Below are 7,643 nucleotides of genomic sequence, written 5' to 3' on the forward strand. Positions count from 1 at the left end.
GGTGACGCACAGCATTGAGAGAAGAGTCTGCATCATTGTCTACAAGTACCAGACCACACAGGGGGCTGCGTCATCAAACCACCAATAGAGCATCTTCCACGGAAAATGAACCCTACCATTTCTGGCTTTAGGGCTCCCACTCTGATGTATCTCATACCCTCTTAGACAAATATTTCCAAGTCTGGTAGTGCTTATCTGCACAACTGAACATCTGTTTCTAGTTACACTTTAAAATATCCTCTTTGAAAAGTTTATAACGTGCTGTTAAGATGACCACAGACTTGAGATTTAGAGATCTAAGAAATAAATGTTTCCATTCCTGTTTCTCATAGAAGCTGTTTTCTCAATGTCCTGCCAGGTGAAGAGATATTTTCTGCCCTCTTTTCAGACTCTATTAGCATATAATAAATTACCTTTGATTTTACAAAGGTAATTTATTATAACACATTTTCCACACTTTCTAACTAACCTGGTTCAGTGCATGACTATTTCTTTTGGGGAAGTATTATGGATGAGTGCACAAAACCATTTGATTTACACTTCTGACCCCCTCTGTGTGACCTGAGCACCAAATCTTGTGACTTTTTCAATCTGTCATCAAATAGGGGTAACAACTCCTATTACATATCTTAAAGGAAAGGAATCCAAGTCACTGCGTTAAGGACAGTGCCTGGAGAAACTGCATTCTTTCCTTGGAAGAATTGTAAATTTCTTATACTCAGCCTCCTGGTCAGCTCCACAGCATACCCTGTGAGGCTAAATTAGAGGGGTTAAATTATCTGAATCCTCATCCATTCAATAAGTATTTCTGGACACTTGCTATGTGTCAAGTGTTGTATGGGGACACTTGGGGATGCAGCGGTCAGCAAGACAACACAGCGCCTGTTCTTCACAATACATCTTAGAGAAGTACCCATTCAGCTCATGAAATTCCAATTAGGTTATACACCAAGGCTCAAATCCATTTGATTTTTAAAGTAATGACACAAAATTATAATGACAATCACTCCACTCTGCTCCTAAAAAATGGGAGACCCCATGAACTACAAGAAAAATTCACAGAACACACATGCTCTACAACATGAAAGCCTTACACTGGTCAAAACTATCACCTTGTAAACACCTTGTAATCTATGAACAGGCAACACAGTGTTAAGTCCTAGAAAATGAGTCAAGATCGTTCTTTTAGGGAATCCCTTTCCCGCCGCATCTCCAGGAGCACGTAGGGCCAGCAGGGCAGGGACGGTGACTTGAGGCATGGGCTGCGCCCTCGACCTCCCTACCTCGTGTCCTGCGTCTCCCCAGGGAGGGTCGTGTGGCGCGGGCCCTAGCAAAGCGGTCGGGGCTGTGCCGTGCGGGGACTGCCAAGGAGGTGAGTGGCCAGAGGACTACAGGTTCCTGGTGCAGCTGCCCCGGGTGCAATGTCCTGGCTGCAGTGCCCCGGGTGCTAGCAGGCCATGCCCGCCCCATCCATGAACTCTCACCCGGGATCAATGCCTGCTGCTGCACCGGGAGGGGTACGCAGAGCCTGCAGCCCTGCAGCCCCTCCCAATGCAGCAGGGGCCATTGGCGAGCTCGGCGCTCAAGCAGCTGGCCAGGCAGAGCAGCGAGCACGAGCTGAGGAGCCGGACAACCACAGTGAGACCGAGAGCCGCGAGAGCTACGAATCCCAGGGACGCGCGCCTCCTCCACCACCCCCCCCCCACCTCGGCTTGTGGGTGGCTGGCTCCGCAGCCGGACCAGGAAGGGCATGGGTCAGCGGCCGGCTGCTGCGGTCAGCGCATCCCCGCGGAGCCAGGACCAGGCAGAAGCGCCGGAGGAGGTGGTGTGCTATGGGGACGCAGAAGGCGAGGAGGATGCTTGCAGTTGGGATTCGCACCCTGCTGCCTTCCTCCCCACGTCGGGGTCCACCTGCACACTCTGGTGCCTGGGGCAGAGGAGATGCAGCAGATGCTGGAGGGCAAGGCACCGTCCATCTGGCTTTGGCCCTAGGCGCTGCAGGATTTCGTGGGGCAGGGCAGGTGGCGCCCTGCTGAGCTCACTGCTGGAGGCCATGGAGGTGCCCTCGCTCATCCTGTGGGGGCTCTTGGGCTGGGGCAAGACCTTGCTGGCCCACATTCTCACTAACAACAGCAAGAAACAGCGCAAGATTTGTGACCTTCTCCGAAACCAGCTCCAAGACAACTGACTGGATGATGTCATCAAACAAGCTCAGAATGAGAAGAGCTTTTTCAAGAGGCAAACCATCCTTTATATTGACGAGATTTATCGATTCAATAAATCTCATCAGGACAGGTTCCTTCCTCACCTGGAGTATGAAAACCTGAACCTGATCTGGGCCACCACGCGGAACCCCTCTTTCCAGATCAATGCCGCTCTGCTGAGCCACTGTCAGGTGATCTTCTTGAGAAGTTTCCAGTGGAGGCTGTGGTGACTGTCCTCACCCGGGTGACCAACTCCTTTGGGATCAAGGACCTGGACTCTAGCTGCTCCGACGACCCTCTGAGCCACAGCAGCAACAGCAGTTCTGAGCCCCCCTTATTCACAGAGGACAAAGTGGTGGACACACTGGCCCACCTCAGCGACAGGGACATCTGGGCTGGACTCAACAGACTGCTGATGGCAGTGGTGGCCAGGATCAGCGCCAGGAAGGTTGTCGGGAAGAAGAGCAGGCAGACCTACCCTCCCAGCAGAGTCCTGGTCACCGAGAGTGACATGAAGAAAGGCCTCCAGCACTCTCCCACCCTTTGTGACCACGCAGGAGAGGGCATTACCACTTCTGCGAGCTTCACACTGGCATGCGGGGCTCTGAGCAGAGCGTGTCACTGCACAGGCTGGGCCATATGCTAGAGGGTAGAAAGGACCCACTCTATGCAGCCAGGCAGCTCATGAAGTTTGCCAGAGAGGACCTGGGTCTGGCAGACCTGCCTGTATTAACCCAAGCCGTGGCCGCCCACCAGGGCAGTCACTTTATTGGCAGGCTGAACGCCAGGTGCTCCTGGCCCAGTGCAGGGTCTACTTGGCCCGAGCCCCCAAGTCCATCGAGGTGTACAGCGCCTACCACAACGTTAAGGCCTGCCTGCGGAGCAACCAGGACCCCTGCGCCCCACTCCCCGACCCCGCCTGCAACTGCACCTGTGCAATGCGCCCACCAGGCTCATGTAGGATCTGGGCTGCAGCCAGGGCTATAAGTACAGCCTGCATACAGCGAGCCCTTGGACCAGGAGTACCTGCCCTAGGAGCTGCAGGGAGTGGATTTCTTTAAGCAGCGGCATTGCTGACTCAGCAGGGCTGAGGCAAAGGAGATGGTTCCTTTCCTTGGGGAGCCATAGAGTCACTGGATTGTGAGGTTGGTGGCCTGGTGGGAGTTATAACCCATCAACATTTGCACTAGAAACGTTAAGAGGCCTGGCAGGGGCACAGCTACTTCAGCTAAATGTGTGGCATTGAAACTGTGTTCATTTGCACACTGTGTGATGTTATGCTCATGAAATGATCTGGCAGCTTCATGTGGTAAATTAATGTTATAAGGAATTATCAATTTTGTCATAGCATTTAAGTCATAATGTCATTTCAGAATTCAGTTCTGTAGGTTCTCTTTTCTTTTAAAAACATACATTCTGGGTAGTTTCAATTGGTAAAAATATGTTAATTGTGATTTAATACTGCATAATGTTTGGGGCATTTTTTTTATATGAGAAGGTCTTATAAGCCAATAAAACTATTTCAAAGTAATCTCCCCAAAAAAAAGAGAGATTTTTCTTTTAAAGGAACAATGCCGTAAGCTAATTACCTATTAAATACTAGACTTAAACTTACATAAATCTTCTATAACTGTGCTGTCCAGTGCAGTAGCCACCAGCCACTTGAGGCTATTTACATTTTTTTTCTTTTTTAGGGTCGCACCTGCAGCATATGGAAGTTCCCAGGCTAGGGGTCAAATCAGAGCTGCAGCTGCTAGCCTGGCCTTATGGGATCCGAGCCTCCTCTTTGAGCTACACCCAGCTTGAGGCAACACCACATCCTTAACTCACCAAGCGAGGCCAGGGATCTCAAGCAATCAAACCCACATCCTCATGGATATTAGTTGGGTTCTTAACCAACTGAGCCACAACGGGAACTCCCAGCTATTTACATTTAAATCAATTAAAGTTCAGTTCTTATGTCACACCAGCCACATTGGAAGGGCTCATGAGCTTCAGGTGGCTAGTGGCTATCACTTATAAGTTATTACAAACATATCATTAGAAATCATTTCTACCATCCCAGAAAGTTCTGGGGGGCAATGCTGCTCTACAAATACTTCTGCAAGACTCAATCCAAGAACACAGTGTAATGAAATGTGATGATACATCTGTACTCTGCTCTGAGACATAAAAAGTATGTTCACGGGTAAAATAGTGCCATTTCTTCCTTCTTAAACAAGTTGAAAAGTGATCCTGTTGAGCATCTCTCTTAGCATAAGCAGTAACCAAAGAACACGGATGCCATCCAACTGGCTAATTGAGAATGAACCTGGGAAATAAGTGAAAAACATTACGTTTTGCTCCTTCCCTCCCATTCCTTGTGCTAGAATGTGTTGGGAGTCCTCAGCATTCTTTATGCGAGGATGTGCCCTTTTAGCCTAGTCGCTAGCAGCAGAGGTGAGGACAGTTAAGAAGGAAGATGAGAATCAACAAAAAAATGAACTCAAATTCAGTTTAGACCCATGCAATAACCTTACGTGCCTACTGCGTGCCAGATACACAGATTAAACCATCCCATCTTTTATGAACTCAGTTGAGCAGGGTTGTCCACTGTGTCAACAAAACAGTGTAGGTTGTGAAAAAAATGCAATGAGACAAGAATGTGCAAGGCAAAGAGGTCAAACAGGAGAATATTTTTAAATGTCTTCCAAGGAGAAATCAAGGGAAATTTCCTGAAGAAGTTACCCCAGGAGCAGAAGGCAGAGCTGTGCAAAAAGAACCACAAATGGCTTGGCAGTCCTGGGTTAAAGTATCTCTGGTGGTCAACAGGAATGGGGGTGGCAACAGGGGAGGGGGAGGGGGCTAGAGAGCTATTTCCATGCCAGATCAGGACACTCATGGTTATGTCAGGCCTGCCCTCGTGGGTCTATAAGCTTTCCTCACCAAAACCACAAGCAACGTGAAAACCAATCTCGAAAGCTTGATAAGTAATTTGCCTACATCTGTTAACAATATTAGATAGCAAGCATTACTAGGAATACACAGACATTTCTTTGTGACACATTATCATTTAATAATATACATTAATCCCAAAAACATGGTGACTGGAAGCTTTTGGTTTTTTTGGGAAAAATTCCTGTTGCCTGTGAGTTTTGTTTGGAATACCCTTAGAGGATATATCATCAAACACATTTTCAAAACAAATGGATGACCCCCACATCTATACAGTCCCACTAAGAGTTTATTTGAGGGAGACACAAATGAAATAAATCAAAGGAAGAAGGGGGATGCAGAAACAATGCTTCTATACTCCAGACCAGAGTGGGTTTTTTTTTTCCTCCAAAATTTTCATGGCAAAACTTCAGCTACCTCTGTATGCTGCCTCGCACTTTCTGCTACTTCTAGTCTATGTTCACCAAAATTATATTGTAACCAGCCACTTAAAGGACTTCTGTGGCAGCTCATGTAAATAATGGAAATTATCTGCATCTTCTGGACTATTCTACACATATGTTCAAGACTCAAAACAAAAGCAAAAACTTCCATAGAATCCGTTCTCTTCAAATTACTGGGATTCTTTCTCCTCTCTTCACAACAAACTATAGGCCTTAATGAATTCACCTCCCTTTGATAAAAACACAACTTTTCAGATAAAAATCATATATAAATATGTATATATAACCTGGCTGGTCCTCAAGCAAACACAAACTATTTCTAGTCATACAAACACGTAGCTCTTAGGTAAAGGTAGGTTTTCAATGCAGCACATATATATAATGATTGAAAGAACTGGTTCTGGAGTCAATTCTACTAATTAGGGATTGTCACCAACCAATTCATACTTTACCCTCTGAGCTTCAATTTAGCCAACTGTAAAATAAGTCATATTGTTTCATTAAGTGTGTAACCACAATGCAGGCACACTGTGACCCACCTAGGGACAGAACAATACCTGTTAGTTATTGCAGCTCTCTCCCTAAAGATGGAGAGTTTCACAAATATCTATTCCATGCACCAAAAAAAAAAACAAAAACAAACAAAACAAAAAAAAAAACTTAGGTTAAAAAAAATACACTGTGTTCACACCCTATTTGGATTTGGGGGTCAACTGGTCTACATCCTTTCTAAAGTGCTCCAGCTGCTTAAATGTGCAGCCTGGATTAAGAACCACAGATATGTCTCTATATACCCACAGAAACACACACGGGCAAAGTGTGTTCAATTTCTAACCCAATCAGCACAGCCCTGATGGAGTAAAAGCTCACCTGTGGTTGTGACAATGAACTCGAAGTGCGGTAGGATTTACACCCACCTCCAAATACTGATCACCGAGGATCAATTCCCCGGAACCTCGTCAAATGCAGCCAGGGCACCAGTGGAAGTCAGGATCTGTCTGGAGCACCCCCCCCCCCTCCTTAGGTGACAGCAGCCCTACTCTCCGCGCCTGCCCAGCTCTCCAGATGCCCCAGCCCCCTCCCGCCCACGCATGTGCATGTGATTCAACACAAGCCAGCTGCACGTGGGCTCCATCAAAAGGAAAATAGAGAGGGCTGGCTCAGCCTCCATTGCCTGGCCCCTTGCTTCGCCTCTGCAACCCCCCCTCCCCCACCCACCGCCCACCCCCGTCCTGAAGGCTGCAGGCCCTGGTCAGCCCAGGACAGGAGGACAGAGGGCGCCACCCAACTTACAGCCCTGGGACCGGCCTGGCCCAGACACGACGCTGCCTTATGTGGGAGGCCCAGGCCACTGCTGGGAATAAAACCATCTCCATGGTGCTGGGGTTGGGCTTGCAGAGTCTCTGCTCCTTTTCCTCCTGTCACCCACAGCTGCTTCGCGTCAGCCCCTATCAGATTGCTATGCCCTTCATCTCCCAGCTCCAGCGCTTCCGAAGACCCTCCTCACCTGGTCTCATTCTCCTGGTCCCGGCACTCCCTGGCGACAGGGCTGCGAACCTCGCACCCTGAGCAGCTCCCACATGGGGGGCTGGTGTCACCCCTCTCGGACCCTGCAACCTACATCTTCTGCCCAGGAGGGGGCGTGGCCACAGCTGTTAAAACCCGGTTTTCCATATGACCAAGCTCACCTCACCCTTACACATCCCCACATATTCCCACTCACCCTTCAGCCCAACTTGGAGCTGAATCAGATATTTTAAGGGGGCGGGGGGAGGGATGTCTTGATTATTCTAAAAAAAAGAAATAAACAAATAAACTAAAAGCAGTTCTACACAGCCACTCACTTTAAGAATTGCCACAGCGTCCCAGAAAATACAAGACTTACAAAATAGAAATGCCCACCACACACCTGCTATGCAGCCCACCTTCTGGAAACCTGGAGATCCACCCAGCCCGCCTTCTGGAAGCTGCGCCTGGGGTGGGGACGGAGCGATGCCGTCAGGTTCCCTAAAGTAAGAGGAAGCGGGAGGGGGACCGGCATCCCTGCCCCACCCCGCCAGAG

General features: G+C 48.5%; 1 pseudogene; it reads left to right on the top strand.

Moving 5' to 3' along the window:
- The first annotated feature begins 1,421 nt into the window (after window positions 1-1,421).
- LOC100154265 (ATPase WRNIP1 pseudogene) lies at window positions 1,422-3,281 on the top strand (annotated as a pseudogene).
- Window positions 3,282-7,643: the final 4,362 nt, after the last annotated feature.

Source organism: Sus scrofa, chromosome 7 (genome assembly GCF_054392235.1).
Source record: "Sus scrofa isolate SSC_HxYL_T2T_F1_AM1 chromosome 7, Sscrofa_HxYL_maternal_Yorkshire_Landrace_v2.0, whole genome shotgun sequence".
Taxonomy (NCBI): Eukaryota; Metazoa; Chordata; class Mammalia; order Artiodactyla; family Suidae; genus Sus; species Sus scrofa.